Here is a 17,094-nt window from a genome sequence, read left to right as displayed (position 1 = left end):
GGAAGCCAGCGAGCCGGCCCCCGAGTGAGGGGGCCGCCCCCCACTTCTTGGAAGAGGCCCCTACTGCTGAGTCCCCCCCACCCTCAACCTGGGACCCGCACAGAGCCGGGCAGCCGGCCGAGGCCCTCCGAGCCGCTGGCCCTGGAACCCGAGGCACCGCTCGGAGAAGACCTGTGACAGCTTCGCCAGCTTCCGAAGGCCAGGAGCCCCCCGGGTCTGCCCAGCACGGGTCATCAGATCCGTCTTTCACACAGTCATTCGGTGCTGTCCTCCTGTGGGACGGAATCGGAGAACGTTTGTACTTGATATCAAGTTGACAAAGAAAAGGAAAGAAAAAAGTACAAGGAGGGCTCGTCCGGGATTTGAACCCGGGACCTCTCGCACCCAAAGCGAGAATCATACCCCTAGACCAACGAGCCACGGTAGAGGCACTCGGTTGAAACTTCCTCTGAACTACAGATTGCTGCCATCTATTGGCTAATCAACCCCTCGGAGGGCGGTGCGCAGTTCGCTGTCCACCGATGCGGTTTTCCCTTTCTACCTAGCTGTTTTCTTCCATCCCCCAAGCGCCATTCGACTCGCTTATCCTCGTTCCCCTCCACCCACATCCTAGACGTCTCCAGATGCAGCATGGAGTCTGACTACAGTGCGGGGTCGGGACAGAGCTGGTAGAGCTCGAGGCTGCGGCGGAGCTGCGGGTCTGGGGCCAGGTTCCGCCCGCATTCACGGGACGTGTCCTGCACCCCTGGCGCTAACGCAGCTTCCGAGGGGGTGAGACGCAAGCCCCTAGAGCGAGGGCGGGAGGTGAACCGAGTCCGCGTGCACCGGACCCGGGGAGCTCCTCGGGTTTCCCTCCGCACCTGGGATCTAAATGCTTCGGCCTCTCTGCCTCCGGTCCCACCCAAGCTCAGACTCTGCAGAACGGAGCCAAAATGTGTATCTAAAGCAATCCGGAGCGCCTCTTCTTCCGAGAAAAGTTAGAGTCGGGGCAGTCACCGGGCGGAGGCGCAGTCACTGGGAGGACAGAGGTACAGTCACCGGGGCCGGAGGCACTGTCGCCCGGGCCGGGCCGGAGGCACAGTCACCGAGCCGAGGGCGCAGTCACCGAGGCCGAAGGCGCAGTCACCCGGCCCGGAGGCGCAGTTAAGGAAGGTGTTCCGCAAATCCGGGGCTGTGGTCCACGGGGCTCATACACAAACTGTACCCCACGATACGGTCCAGGGGATTCTGGCCACGGCGTTTGGATTTTAGGCAGCACCCTAGGATTAACTTGAAGCCAAAAGAAAGTACATCCTAAGGAAAGTAGCTCAGGATTTCCAACCTGCCGCAAGATCCCTGATTAGGTGTCCCAACGACTGTTAAAAATTGTTATCATAAAGGTGATGTGCAGAGAGATTCCGGTTACACAAGTCAGGTAGAGGACGTTTCTTTTCGGATAACCGCCCCTTCCCCTACTCTCTCCCAGTTTTTCCCTCCCAACCCACCCTCAAGATACATAGTTCATTTTCAACCGTTCCTAGTGTCCCTGCTGCATTTATTCACTCGTTGTCACTCCCAAAGACACGCATAAAGGAACAGACAGAAGAAAAGGAAAACAAAAACAGCAACAAAGGAAAAACCCTTTCGTTTCGATAGATATTCTTCCCTACGGGATGCACTTAGGCATTGCAGGGTGCCATTTGTTCTTGTTTTAAGGAGTGAAGTACTTGGAGAATGTTTACAGAGGACTCCAGAAGAAAGTACAGCCCCACACAGTCACCTTTCCCTCGCGCTGGAGTCGAACTACACATCCAGGAATAAGAGCCCTGCTCCATAGCTGAGCGTTTCTGGAACCCTCTGGGCGGGACACCGGTGGGCACGGGCCACGAGGGAGGCGAGGGTTTGAAGAACTGACGCACAGCAAACACACAAGGAAGTCCTGCTTCTGCAGACGCGAGGACTATCCTCGAGAAGAGGACTCTCCTGCCTCTCTGAGGATCACCTTGGCGGAGCCGCGCGTTGTCGCCCTGGAACCCGAGCCCCTGCCGGCCGGGACCAGCTTTCGCCCGGGGACGTGGCCCTGCGGGTGCGCGCTCACTCCCGGCCCTCTCCCGCGGACCAGGCGCGACGGCCCTGGGGAGGGGAGGGAGGAGAAGACCCGGATCGCAGGTGTTCAGAAGGAAAACCACAATTCATTCGAAACCATACCGGTGACTCCCTGCTTGTGACCCACGCATGTGGAGACCCCAGGGAGCCCTGGAGACAAGTCCACGGCGTCGGTCGGGCTCCCGGACTTTAGGAGTCCTGTTCCTCACGTCCACGCAGAACCGGCCCAGAACCGGGCTCGGTCCCATTCCCGCCCTGGCCGCTGCTGTGTCGGGGCGCGGGCCGCGAGTGGCCACACCGGGCTTTCGCAGTTCGTCGGAGCCCATGTGGCGTTACCCCATGATTCTGGAGCATAAAAGGAGCGCAGAGACTACTACGACCTGGTGATTCAGCCGAGAGAGGAGGAAGCAGTGAAATTCTTTCCTGGAAAGAAAAGAGAAGTTACTCAGCAGGCCCCAGCGAGATTTGAACTCGCGACCCCTGGTTTACAAGACCAGTGCTCTAACCCCTGAGCTATAGGGCCAGACAGCCACTGGCCTTCTTTCTTTTGTAGAAAAGGCAGCTTTCCTGGACCTTCACTAAATCAAGTATAAGAAGCAAATAAAAGTCTTGATTTTATTGTAGCTTCCTTCATCGCTACAGTAATGGAATTCAGTCTGCAGACTCTGGTCTTAATGGGAACAATGCAGAGTAGTGGGGTCTCCCTTAAGTGCCCACGTCGACACGAATACATGTCGGTCGTCCCCACCCCACTTTCAGACCGAAAATTACAGATGCAAGCTGGCATACCAAGGAGCCAACCACCAGCCTCGGAAGAAATGGCAACTTCCACAAGTCGCTTCCTCTCGCCTTGGGACTTCCCACCACCTGCGACGCTGGCCTGGACCGAGGGGACTTCTCTGCATCCCAGCAAATCGCCACCAGTTCTCTATTTAATCCAGGCCTTCAGCCATCAAGCATGGAATTCCAATTCTGTGCTAGGCACTGCACCAGAAAATACAGGTCCAAATGTGAGCAGTAATCTGGAATCACTTATCATGTTTTTGTGGAACCAAATAGTTGCCGTTTTTATGGAAGACAGCCATGAAAGGCAACCGTGCAAGGTGTGAAAGGGGCCCACAGCTTGCAAAGTGAGCCACCCCCGAGGGGCCCTGAGGAAGGGATGAGGTAGAGTCACATACAACCAGGTAGAGATTTAGGCAGACATGAGGGCAGGGCTACCCATGCCAGAGGAAAATTATAAGCAAAGCCCAACAAAGCAGCAATATTTTTTTAAATTTTAATTTTTCACTGTTATTGTAAAAGGCAATGTACAGAGGCAGTTACACAAGTCAGGTAATGAGTTACCCCCCCCTCCTTTATAATGTCACCCTTCCCTCAATATCTCCGAGTTTTTTCCTCCTGTCCCTACCCACAAGTTGTATAGTTTATTTCAACCAAGTGTATAGTGAATACCACTGCTAAATTTGTTCATCTTTTGTCCCTCCATTCAAAGAAGCAAGCAGTATTTAAGGCTTCATAGTAGAACACAATCTGGGGTAGAGGCCACCCCCTCCTTCCTCAAAAAGAGAAGAGTTGAGAAGACGTGTTAGTAGCAGACAAGAGTGAAGTTAAACTTTTTTTTTTTTTTTTTTGGCCGTCCTGGGCCTTGGACTCAGGGCCTGAGCACTGTCCCTGGCTTCTTCCCGCTCAAGGCTAGCACTCTGCCACGTGAGCCACAGCGCCGTTTCTGGCCATTTTTTCTGTATATGTGGAGCTGAGGAATCGAACCTAGGGCCTCGTGTATCCGAGGCAGGCACTCTTGCCACTAGGCTATATCCCCAGCCCCTGAAGTTAAACTTTTTAAATAATAGAAAATGGAAACCCACCAAGCATAGGTTGCAGAATACACTGAAGGGTGGATATGCCGTCAAAGGGAATCAGTCTCAAGGATGACCAAGCACAAAACCAAAGAGGTAAGAATTGAAAGGAAGGAGAGGTAGAGGGAAGGAAAAGCCTGTTGGAGTTGATATGAAATATATAAAGAAGAGAGAGAGTGGGTTCTCACCAGTACCTTGAAGAAGCAAGGTGATACCTGTAAGGGGTTGGGGGGTGGGGAGAAGTCTGCTCTGACAAGGTATGTGGAAAGGAGTGTGCATGGGGCAAGTGCTAGGCTATCTTAGAGGTTAGGCAGGCCCTAGCAGCAGCCCATGGGTATTGTACTAGTTGGAATATGGTTGTCTAGTGTCGGGGTCTCTAGACACTCTTGCTCTCCTGACCTTCAGGAGAGATGGGGAAACACGCCTGGACCAGGTGAGCCAAGAAGAGGAAAGGGTCGACAGACCGCCTGCACCCAGCCCTCCCTCACCAGAGGACAAACAGACAGCCCGGGAGCTAAGTCCAGTGCAAAGTCTCGTTTATTGAGTTAGATCCTTCTATTAAATAAGGCACAGGAGCCAAACAGGTCAAAGATCGGCAGGAAGGGGAGGGGTGTACTGTGCACCTATCTAGGGACTGTGAGGAGGCCTGAGCTGTCCATCAAGGGTGGAGAGCCGAGGGACCAGTCCTAAGAGGCGGCCTAATTCTACATCACAGCCCACAGGACCACCTCTGGGTTCACCACCAGGCGCCATCTTGACCACACGTGGTCCCAAGGCTGGGAGGGGGGCCAGCTAGAACTGCCTTTCCTTCATAATAGCCACGTGGCCCCAGGGCTGGGAAACAGGTGGGGCCAACTGGGACTTCCTCTTAGTGAGGCAAGGCATCCTGGCATGCCCCACAGTCTAGAGATCCATAGATCAAGGTTAAATCAAATCACCTAACTCACCCACTGAGTTCAAGCCAAAGTTAGAAACTCATTAAGGAGAATAAAATGAGAAAACAACAGAAGCCTGGATATGTGTTTTATGAACAGCCCTGTTGTAGCCATATTCATGGCTGTCCCATATCCTTTAAACATTTTTCTTAAGCCCAGTAGTTTACATATTATGAGTAAATCTATTTGAGAAAACTTGTTTCCCCCGCTTAGACAGCAGAGGGAACATGACCTGGGTTCCACTGATCATACATTGAGAAAAGGGCACAAGTTGAAGCAAAAGACTAGTGAATGACACCCCCCCTCCAAAAAAAAAAAACCCTCATATTTTTTCAGATATGAGAGAAGTAGGTATTGATTTTGCTTTCGTTCTGGAAAAATATCATACATTGCATGACCTAAACAACTCATATTTATTTTTGCATAGTTCTGGAGGTCAGAAATCCAAGAACAAGGTATCTCAGCGTAGTTTCTTCTGTGGTCTTTCTTCTTGGCTCATGTCTTTGTATAGGCACCATCCCTGTGTCACTTTCCAACCTGACACTAGTCAATTTGAAAAAAGTAGGTTCATTTTAACTTAATCATTCCTTTAAAGTCCTCATCTCAAATAAGACCTTTTCTGAGGGACTGGCAGTCAGGACTTAAACATGTGAATGAAAGTATCCAGCTATAATAACCACTATCTTCTCATTTATTGATTTTGTTTTCATGTATTGATTTTGTACAACAATTTCAATTCTTGCACCTGGAAAGAGAAGGTTTCAGGAAAAACATAAGCCTTATTCTTCACTACCTGGCAGAAGCCAGGCACCAGAGGCTCCTGCCCATAATTCTAGCTTTTTGGAAGACTGAGATCTGAAGATCATGATTCAAAGCCAGTGTGGGCAGGAAAGTCCATTAGATTCTTACCTCTCATTAAATGGCAAGAAGCCAGGAGTGAAGCTATGGCTCAAATGTTAGATCTCCAGCCTTGAGCAAAAAAGCTAAGGAAAGCACCCAGGCCCTGAGTTCAAGCCCCAGTTCTAGAAAATATCACAAAAGAATATAGTTTATTGAGATAGTAAATATAGACCACAAAGTCTTTGAGAAACTTTGTAAGGAAGACAATGGCTTCTGCCCTAACACATAAAGTTTAGAGACTTTGGACCATGAAGTTGCTCCCTAGCACCAGTTCTTGGGGAGTGGTTGGTGTGAAAGTTGTACAAGAATTACATCTCTCCAGGACCATTTTGTACATGTGATTTCCTATGACCATGTAAGAAAAATCCATGGTGGTGGGAGGTGAATCTTTGTTACATCTATATTAAAATGACATGTTAATGATCCAAGGTAACTCCAACTGGTTTGAAGCTGAAGTCTGAGTACTGGCTCTTGGCAGTTCTTATTTCTCTTCTTTTTTATAAGTGGACAGGATGATATTTGTAAAGCTAATTGTCTTAGATCTCAAGAGCAATACACTGTCAGGCACAAGCCAAACATTTCCTTATGTTTCTGTTCCTTATGTCTACCTGTTACCTAACAAGGACTGGAGACTCTGAAACATTCCTCTATTTTAGGTTCACAAAGCTTATCCTCATGTCTTCTAACTGCTACTTTCATTTTCTTTCTTTTCCCCCTACATTTTCTGTGTCTTCTTGCAACAAAAATTAAACAAGCATTCATGTATCACATCCTGCCTTCCACTACTTTTAACTTCTCTTTTCCATACATTTCTGACTTTTGGTTTCTGTTAAATTTTGGAAACCATGTTTTTGGGGCCATTTTGGTTAAATAATAATTTTCACTTCTTGAAGTTCTAGTTCTTTTTCAAAATTGCTAGCCCAAATTTTGTTTCTGATTTCCTCATAGATATTTTCTAGCTTACCTATTTAAAATACTGATTGTAAAAACAAAAAGAAATAACCCTTTTGTGGTTGGAGTTGTGGCTCAGATGATAGAAAGCTAGCCAGTGAGCAAAAGTTTGAATCCCAGTCTCAGAAAATAAATAAATGTGTTTGTTTTAATATCTGTGACTGATAATCCCAATGCCTGAATTTGATGTTATCAGTTGTTTGGTGAATTCTTTTTTTAAATTAAATTTTATGGACAAGGTGATGTACAGTGGGGGTACAGTTACATAATAAGGTAGTGAGTATATTTCTTGTCATATTTTTTACACTCTCCCTCATTTTTCTTTCCCTTCCCTAGTTCAGATAAGCATATATACAATATCCAGTGTACCAAAATCATATAAAGTAACCACATGGGGTACACCAAAGAAAATTCACCTAGTACATTAAACGTAACAACAACCATAAAAATCCTCCTGTTTCCTTCTCTTGGAGTTCATTTTGCTTAGCCTCCTCTTATATAATCATATGTACATAGCTGTTGAGCTACTGTGAGCCTCTGTTAGGTCTATCCTAGACCTTTTATGTTTGTTTGATAATTGTTTGGTTTTAGATACATAATGTAAAGTCACTAACCCAAACTTGTGGAAATACCATTTGAAAAGAAGTTTGTTATTTTGCAGTCCTGGTCTCTACTGTTCTCCCTCCCCCTGCCACCCCATCAATCATATATCAAGGAGACCATGCATCTTTGTTCTCTGTGTTCTAGGTTTGTCTTCTCAACATTATTTGTTCAAGATCTGACCATTTCCCTGTGAATACCATTATTTTATCATTTCTAGTAACTATTTAGTATTCCATTGTGTACAGGTACACATTTTTTGGATCCATTCATCTGTAGGGGGCATCTGGATTGTTTCCATATTTTGGCCATTGTGAATTGTGCTGTGATAAACATGAATGTGCAGATGTCTTTATGGTATCCTGAGAACTGTTGTTCAGGATAGATGCCTAGGAGTGGTATGGCTGGGTCATAGGGTATATCTATGCTGAGTTTTTGAGGAACCTCCATACTGTTCTCCAAAGTAATTGTATTAGTTTGCACTCCCACCAACAGTGGAGAAGGGTTCCTCTTCCTCCACATTCCCTCCAGCATTTGTTGTTGCCTGAGTTCAGAGTATAGGCCGTTCTAACTAGGGTGAGGTGGTGTCTCAGGGTTGTTTTTATTTGCATTTCCTTTACTGCCGGGGATGTTGAACATTTCCTCATATGTTTCTTTGCTATTTTTATTTCTTCTCCTGTGAAGTCTCTCTTTAGCTCATTTGCCCATTTAATAATTGGTTTACTGGGTTTGGAGGGGGTTAGTTTCTTGAGTTCTCTGTAGGTGACAGATATTAGACCTTTGTTGCTGTGCTGGTGAAGGTCCTTTCCCATATGGTTGGCTGTCTTTCTAGTTTAGTGGCTATGTCTTTAGCTGTATAGAAACTTTTTATTTTGTAGTAGTCCCATTTGTTGAGTCTCTCCCCTATCTGTTGTGCCCCTGGGACTCTGTTCAGGAAGTTCCTTCCTGTGCCTGTAAGTTCTAGTGTCTCTTCTACTCTGTCCTTCAGTAGTTTCAGGTCTGATGTTGAGGTCTTTAATCCATTTTGAGTTGATCTTGGTGCATGGTGATAGGCTACAGTCCACTTTGAGTTTTCTACATGTAGCTTCCCAGTTTTCCCAGCAGCAGTAGTGAAAGAGGCTATGTTTTTTTCCATTATATGCCTTTAGCTCCTTTGTCAAATATCAGCTGACTGAAAGTATTCGGATTTATTTCCGGGTCTTCTATCCTATTCTATTGATCTTCAGGTCTGTTTTTATGCCAGTACCAGGCTGTTTTTATTATGTTGGCTCTATAATACAGCTTGAAGTCTGGTATTGTGATACCTTCTGTGCTGCTTCTTTTGCCTAGAATTGCTTTGGCTATTCTAGGCCTTTTGTTGTTCCATATGAATTTATGGGTTGTTTTCTCTATTTCAGTGAAGAATGTAGCTGGGATTTTGATGAGGATTGCATTGAATTTGTATATCATTTTGGGCAATATGGCCATTTTCACTATATTGATTCTGCTGACCCATGAGCATGGGAGGTCTTTCCATCTCCTGGTGTCCTCTTTGATTTCTCTTTTTAGATTTTTTATAGTTCTCATTAAACAGCTCATTCACCTCTTTGGTTAGGTTGATCCCTAGGTAATTTATTCTATTTTTAGCAATTGCAAATTGTGTTGTTTTAATAATTTCCTTTTCTGCTTGTACATTTCCTGGTGTACAGGAAAGCTGCTGATTTTTGTGGATTGATTTTGTAACCTGCTACTTTGGTTTGGCGAATTCTTACTCATGTGGTTTTTATGTGACAGGTCATTTTGAATGTATTCTGCTCAAAATCTGCAAAATTATGGATGATCTCCCTCTCTCTCCCCCCTCTCTCTTTCTCTCTCTCTCTCTCTCTCTCTCTCTCTCTCTCTCTCTCTGTCTCTTTCTTAGCAGTACTGGAGTTTAAACTTAAGGTCTCTCACCAGACTCTGGTGGCTTATGCCTGTAATCCATAGGAGACTGAGATCTACTGCCATTAAAAAAGTAGAGCTGTGGCTCCAGTGGTAAAGCACTGGCCTTGAGCAAAGCAGCTCAGGGACAGCATCTAGACCCTTAGTTCAAGACCCAAAATTGGCACACACAAAAACCAAACAATACACTAGGTCCTTTCCTGACCTTGTTGGGAAGACATTCTTTACTACTTGAACTCACCCACAATCCCATTTCTGCTTTAATTATTTTTCAGATAGGGTCTCAAGTACTGAAATTCTTCCTCCTCTGGCCTACTTTTGTAGTTAAGAGCACAGGCACATGCTATTGGGGTGTGTGTGTGTGTGTGTGTGTGTGTGTGTGTGTGTGTGTGTGTGTGTGTGTATTCCTGGGGCTTGAACTCAAGTCCTTGGCTCTGTCCTTGACATTTTGCTCAAGGCTAATGCTCTACCTCTTGAGCCACAGCTCTATTTCTGATGTCTTCCTTCCTTCCTTCTTTCCTTCCTTCCTTCCTTCCTTTGTAGTATAGTGGAGATTAGTGTTTCACAGACTTTTCTGCCTGGGCTGGCTTTGACCACAATCCAATCTTCAGATCTCAGCCTCCTGAGTAGCTAGGATTACAGGTATGCCACCAGTGTGGGCAGCTCACTTACTTTTTTGTTTAGGCTAACCTCAAACTTTAATCCTGCCAATCTCTACTTCTCAAGTACCTGGGATTACAAATGTGAGCCACCATACCTGGCACAGACATTGCATGTTTTAGGCCAAGATGAGCTTTGCCTTCCTTTTTTTAAATTTTTATTCTTGTTGTTAAGGAGTTGCACCAAGGGATTACAATTCCATGCCAGGTTCTGAGTACATGGTTCTTCGACAGTGTCATCCCTTTCTTCATTTCCCCCATTGTTCCCCTCTTCACCCTGCCCACAAGTTACAGAGTTCATTTTTTACATACTGTATGTTGTACACAAGGACTGCATTTGCTCACTCTTCCTCCCTCCATTTCTGTGCTCCTCCATTGTCCCCTCAAAAAAACCATATATTTATATTTCCTGGTATTCCTACTGATAAATAGTAATTTAGTTTTTCAGAGGAGTTACATCTTTGGGTTCCTCCCATAAGTATACTATCCTTTAGTCAGTTTGTGTGTAAATGCACTGAGCCCTGTATATGCTATTGTATATAGTTATATTTCAGATATTTCTTCCATGTATTAGAGGAAACATGCACCATTTGTCTCTCGGAGCCTGGAAGTTTGCCTTCCTTAAACAAAAAGTACTTTTTCTTCCCCTAGACACCTGAAACACACTTCTTCCAGACTTCAGCCCAAGATAACACTAAACAAAGTACATAGTCAGGCAGTCCGTGAATCTCTGAGATGTATAAATCTTAGCTAGACATGAGGAATGATGCTGCCCTATGCTCACAGTTGCTTAGGAAAACTCCTCATTCTTTTTATTTTCCTATATAATCCCAGCTGATTTCTACTCAGCTCCAAAATGACTGGAAATAGGAGAAAAAGATATATTTACTCTTGTCTCTAAAGGGAACTGAATATAGGGTGTTTTGCTAGATTGCCTACTTCCAATGATTCCTGAGTCTCAGCATCTCACATTTTTGTTTCTTCCACTCAAACAGGCTGCCAAAACACAGCTCAACTTTATCACAATTATTACATATCTTCAAAGCTGCTTTCTTTATCTCTCAGGATTCTGCCTTTTCTGTTCATTGCTTACCACCACCACTCACACACAAAGAGAGCACTTTGATTCTTTTAAGGAGACTTATTACCAATGTATTCAACTATTTTGACATTTTTCTTCAAGGGAAGTTGCTCCAAATTCACGAGCTTACCCTTTCTAGAAAGGAAATTGGAGTTGGAGGAGATAAAACACCAGTTATATTTTACTATATAGACTGAGAAACAAAGCATTACTATACAGAGAACTACTGATTCAGTTTATTTAATGGTGTGTATGAGACAATTCACATTTTTCACTTTTTTCTTGAATCTCTTATGATATGTAAGACATATGCAGAAAAGTATGTAAAATACAATTGTGCTATACCTAAGGAATAAACACCTAAGAAATAAACTAAATGTATATATAACTGCCATTATAACTGAAATATAGCATTGCCAGTAACCTCAAAGCTGCCTTCTCATTTGTCCTGCTCAGGTATCACAAGTTACCTTTGGAGATTATGACACATTAACCATTTCCTGGCTTCCTTTAAATTTTACCACCTATATATTTATATTAAGGTACATTTTACCTCTTTTTGAGTGCATATAAAAGCAACCATACTTGGTATATTATTTTGTTTCTTCTTTCATTAACTTTATATTTTTAATACTAATCCACACCATTCCATGTAAGTATATTTAATTGGTTTTTATTACTCTATGGTATTTATTATATGAATATGCTACAACAAATTTATTAATTTATGAATGGACATTTGAGGTTTTTTTGAGTGTGGTACCATTAGTATTTGCATTGTAACCTTCAAATGAAGAAACTTTGACCCTATTTTTAAAAACAATATTTTATTGTAAGGAAAGTAATGAGTACATTTTTTTCTTTATTTTTTTTGCCCCCGACCCTATTTTTTTTAAGAAATAATTTTATTTTACTATTACTGTGTTGTACAGAAGGGCTACTTTTTTTTTTTTTTTAACAGTCCTGGGGCTTGAATTTAGGACCTAGGCACTATCCCTGAGCCTCTTGGTGCTCTTTGCATTCTGCCATTTCTGGCTTTTGCTCAGTAGTTTTATTGAGATAAGAGTCTCATTGACTTTCCTGCCCAGGCTGGCTTCGAACCATGCTCCTCAGATCTCAGCCTCCTGAGTAGCTAGGATTACAGGCATGAGCCATCGGTGCCAGGCAGGGCTACCATTTTTTTTTTAAAAATTATTCTTTTGTTGTATCCAGTATTCCCCACACTGCCACTAACAGTTACCACAAAGCCACATTTAATAATGTAGTAATGAGTTGGTTGAGTAGAGGGCAAGTTATTGTTTACTGAAGTAATGACTTTAGACTTGCATTCAAAGGTAATAGAAAGCCATTTAATCAAATGAAAACATTAAGAGATTCTTCTTAAGATATTATTAATGCATTTTTAAATAAGACTACTTTTTAGTGGAAAAGGATAGAAATTCTGATGTAGCCATTGGGCTTAAATCCAGATTCTTCCACTTCCTGTGAAAACAACTATATGTGTGTATACACATATATATGGTTGTTATATATATGCATATGTGTGTATATAATATGTGCAAATAATATATAATATGAACATATACATGTATATATAATATATACATACATATGTGTATGTCTACACACACACACACACACACACACACATATATTATCTAGTTCTTCTGGATGCCTGTGGCTCACACCTATAATCCTAGCTATTTAGAAAGTTGAGATCTGAGAATGGTAGTTTGAAACCAGAACAGGAAGTTTTGTGAGACTTTTATCTCCAATTAGCCACCAAGAAGCTAAAAGTGGTGCTGTGGCTCAAATAGAGTGCCATTCTTGAGTCAAAAAGCTAAGGGATAGTGACCAGGTGCTAAGTTCAAGCCCCAGTATGTGTACAACTCAGGCCCCTGTGTTTTGCCCACTTCTTTTTTTTGGTTTGTTTGTTTGTTTTTTGGCCAGTCCTGGGCCTCGGACTCAGGGCCTGAGCACTGTCCCTGGCTTCTTTTTGCTCAAGGCTAGCACTCTGCCACTTGAGTCACAGCACCACTTCTGGCCATTTTCTGTATATGTGGTGCTGGGGAATTGAACCCAGGGCCTCATGTATACAAGGCAAGCGCTCTTGCCACTAGGCCATATCCCCAGCCCCATTTTTGCCCACTTCTGATGCTCTATCACTTCAGCATACCTCAATTTTATATTCAGCATAAGATCTTTCCCCACCTTCTCCTTTCCCTACTTATATGCCTCAAGTTTTCCTAATCATATCCTTCACATCTTCCTTTCTAAATATCATTTTTAGTTTTTTTTGTTAGTTTTTGTTTTCCCCACCAGTCCTGGGGCTTGGGACTCAGTGCCTGAGCCCTGTCCCTGGTTTGTTTTTACTCAAGGCTAGCACTCTACCTCTTGAGCCACAGTGCCACTTTTGGCTTTTTTTTTGTTTGTTTATGTGGTGCTAAGGAATTGAACCCAGGGCTTCGTGCATGCTAGGCAAGCACTCTACTGCTAAGCCACATTCCCAACCCTAAATATCATTTTAAACAAACTAGACATGGTTCAATAAGAATTGTGCTCATTACCTAATTCATGTAACTGTAACCCCTTTGTATATCAACTCTACAATAACAATAAATAAAAACAAAACAATTCAGTGGAATTACACATTAAAAAGAACTGGTCTCCCATCTGCCCTAGTTTGCATTATACATCAGTCACTCTTTAGATATGAAGAAAAAAATTTAAGTACATAAAAAATATCTCTTGATGTCTAAAAAATTCCTTCCAGATATGTCCTAGCTCACAAGAACTCTTCTTATGTTCTTATGATAGTCATCTCTACTCTTCTTAGTATATGAGGTAACAGCTATGCTTAGAGCCCCTACACTAGTACACTAGTACAGGCTTTTAGAACATTGAATTCACTCTAGTTTACTCTGACTAAGTATCTATTATTGGGTATTCTTTACATATATTTTCTAGGGTGCTAAAGTACTAACCTTGCTGGTAACTAACACAGCAAAAAGCAAATCACCAGAGTATTATAGTGGAAAAGCCATCTCCAGTCCCCTCCCAGTTCTCCAATCAGTTGAATAGAAACCACACTACATATTTGAAATAAAAGCAATTTTAATGAGAAAAAAATTATTATTGTAAGGGTTGCCAAAAGGAAACTCCCACACTGTTCAAGGGAAGAGGGTTTATTGAGAGTGGGAGAGAGCAAACTTCCAGCCACACAAGGTGGAATCAGGTGGAGGAAGGAGAGACCATGGCAGGAGGAGAAAGATTATATAGGGAGAGGGGGTGTGGCCACAGCAGAAGCAGAGGTGACCTCAGAGGATGGGGAAATGATTTCAGAGTCTGGTAGATGGCATGCCAGTTGCCTGGGTTACAGGTGCTGGGCAGAGAGTTCTAGGGTTCATGGGGAGAGAGCCAAGGGAAGGGGCCATTTCTCTTGGGCAAACTTAACATTCCAGCATTTTGATACTTATAAAGGATCACCAACTCTTTCTAGCTACTTTCTGCTAATAAAGGTCATCAACATTGCAGGTAGAAGGCAGAGATGTTGTCCCACCTAGGATAAGGCAGCAGTAACAGTTTCTTTGTGGTGAATACGTCTTTGGATGAAATCCAAATGATGTCTTATGAGGCAGGGGCTGAAGAATAAGAAAAGACAATTATTTTTTTAATTGAGTGACTTGGAGATAACAAAAGGAACGAGGTGGAGAGGGACACAGAAAAGAGCAGTTAGCTTGGCGTTACTCATTCTCATCTTCTTCAGGGATGTGAGACAGCTTTACCTTGGTAGGTCCAAGAGAAGAGCAGGTGTACCTTGGAGTCAGTATATATAAAAGGGGCAAGAGCAGGAGCCTTTTTTACTCTTGACACATGAATCCACTGTGGCTGTTCAGTGAGCTTAACTGTGGTGGAAGTGGTCAGCAGGACCTGGTGAGGGTTTGTTCACTTGGGATGTAAACCAAATGGATTAAGTGTCTTGAGAGAGACTTGATCCCCAGACAATATTAGAGGAGAAGGGCCTTGGTGAGGTGGGGGGGGGAGGGGTGGCGCATTCATCAACATGTTGGCGCAACATATGTCTAAGGAAAGTTAGGATAGGAAGATAATCCATTGGTAGAGTCTTTGGATCATCACTAGGGAAATTTCCCAGGAGGAAAGGTGTTAGCATTTCCCTAGCCTCAGGTCCTCAGCTCCTCTCACTAGCCCCCAAATCCACCCATACCTAATGAGCCACTCCTACTCACTACCTACCTACTTCTCCTTTACCCCCAGAGAGAGAAGCTGCCACCTGGATAAGGTGCAGACACCATGTAGTTCCCTCTCCCATGGGAGCTATGGCCCCACTAATAAACCTCCTTATGAAGCTTCTTCTCCTGTCTGTGATTATCTCCTCATGGTCCTCTGGGATGGCCTGGACATATCCGTTCATTGGTGCCAAACCCGGGATAGGTTCCCCAGTGGATTTGCTCCCCCATTTCTGGGGGGGGGGGGGTCCAAGCTGCTCCCAGGACCTATTCTGCTGTCCTAAGCCCACCCAGAGGACCACCGAGGTAACTTCTTCTGACTGAGCACTCTACTTCCATCCACCACGACAATCTACAAATTTGCCCTCACACCCAGGGTAAGTGATCATCTAACCCGGGGCTCGGATCTGATTTTCCAATTTACCATAGGGCCACAGGGCTGTGGCTTCAGGGCCACACTAAAGGCTTCAGAGCCACACAAAGAGAACAGAAAAATCTTGGTGCCAAGTTCCAAGCCCCACTCCAGGTGACCGTAGCATTCGCGCTCGGTCTGGGATAGAGCAATTGGTGTGACGACCTCATTGCTGATTGTCTCCTACATTTCAGCTGACCAGAATAATACCGAGGATGCTTTGTATTTAACTCTAACTCCTCAGCTCTGCTCATCACTTACCATGGGAGGGGCACAATTATCCACCACAACAATGATAGATTTGAAACTCCAACCAGGGTGAGTGACCATTAGCTGGGAGCTTGGATTTTCCATAAGGCCACTAGGCCACGGTAAATCTTGGCTCCAAATTCCGAGCCCCACTCCCAGGGAAGGCCACTGGGCCGCCGACCTTAAACCACTGGGCTAGGTCAAGGGGATCAGCAATTGTGGGTGTTTGGAAGTCAACTGATCTCTAGTTCAGCTCTGCTGGTCACTCATCAAGTGGGGGACAGTCTATAACACTTCAGGAAAGCTGCTCAAGTTTGAGCCCAATCTTACAAATTTGGAATATTTTACAGGACTTGCATAACTTCTATGAGTGCTCGGGCAGATGGAGTTCTCTCTCTCTCTCTCTCTCTCTGCCTCCCCCAAACTCTGCCTGCCTGCCTGCCTGCCTGCCTGCCTGCCTGCCTGCCTGCCTGCTTGCCTGCCTGCGATATAGGATGGGCTGGTACTAGCTTTCAAAGGTACCAATATTTGTTTAACATCTGCTTTGAAAGACACAAAAAAAGGTTTTCTGTTCTTCTTATTGATATTAAGCTTGGAGATTCGGTTAAATTCTGCTTGTTGTTGGCTAAATCCTAAGTTTTCTCTAGCATTGACCATGTGGTGGGCAATAGGATTGATTTTAGCAAGTTTCCAAAAAAAAAAGGTTCAAAAAAAAACAAAAAACTCTTGGAGGTGGAAGCCCATCCCCAGGTAATGGGCATGCCAAATTCCTCGAGGCTGGGCTGGGATGTGGAGACTCAAGCTCCCTGTAACCCTGCCCCCCCAACTCTGTAACTTTGGCCTTGCAATTCAAATGCTGAAGGTGAAGGTGTCTTGCTTTGAGCCTGCTAAGGCTCTGACCAGCTCCGCCACCATTACGGCATGCCACATGTCTGTGTTCTGTTCATGTCCTGTCTCCCATCTCCTGGACCTTCTCTGGTCATAGCATCCCACTTAAGCTCCCCATTGGAGCTGAACTGGTTTCTCAAAATGTGGCTTCTCCATTTCCTCGCCGGATAATCTGTGAAAATTTTTGTTTGCTGGAAAAGTTTTTGTTTTATAACTGACCACGTGATTCTAAAATATGGGCAAAATAATATCATTTTGCCACTGGAATTCCAGAAAACTTACATGGCCAATTTAAAAGAAAAAAAACA

The 17,094-nt window shown here is 44.2% G+C and overlaps 2 non-coding genes across 2 annotated transcripts; both read right to left on the bottom strand.

The window, feature by feature from the left end:
* Positions 1-347: 347 nt before the first annotated feature.
* On the bottom strand, positions 348-419 carry Trnap-ugg. Its single transcript has one exon. It is a non-coding gene; the product is annotated as a tRNA-Pro (tRNA).
* Positions 420-2,535: 2,116 nt separating this feature from the next.
* Trnat-ugu lies at positions 2,536-2,608 on the bottom strand. Its single transcript has one exon. It is a non-coding gene; the product is annotated as a tRNA-Thr (tRNA).
* Positions 2,609-17,094: the final 14,486 nt, after the last annotated feature.

The sequence above is a fragment of the Perognathus longimembris genome, chromosome 10 (assembly GCF_023159225.1).
Source record: "Perognathus longimembris pacificus isolate PPM17 chromosome 10, ASM2315922v1, whole genome shotgun sequence".
NCBI classification, from domain to species: domain Eukaryota; kingdom Metazoa; phylum Chordata; class Mammalia; order Rodentia; family Heteromyidae; genus Perognathus; species Perognathus longimembris.
Note: the sequence above shows the minus strand (reverse complement) of the source record. Positions and strands in the feature narration are given on the sequence as shown.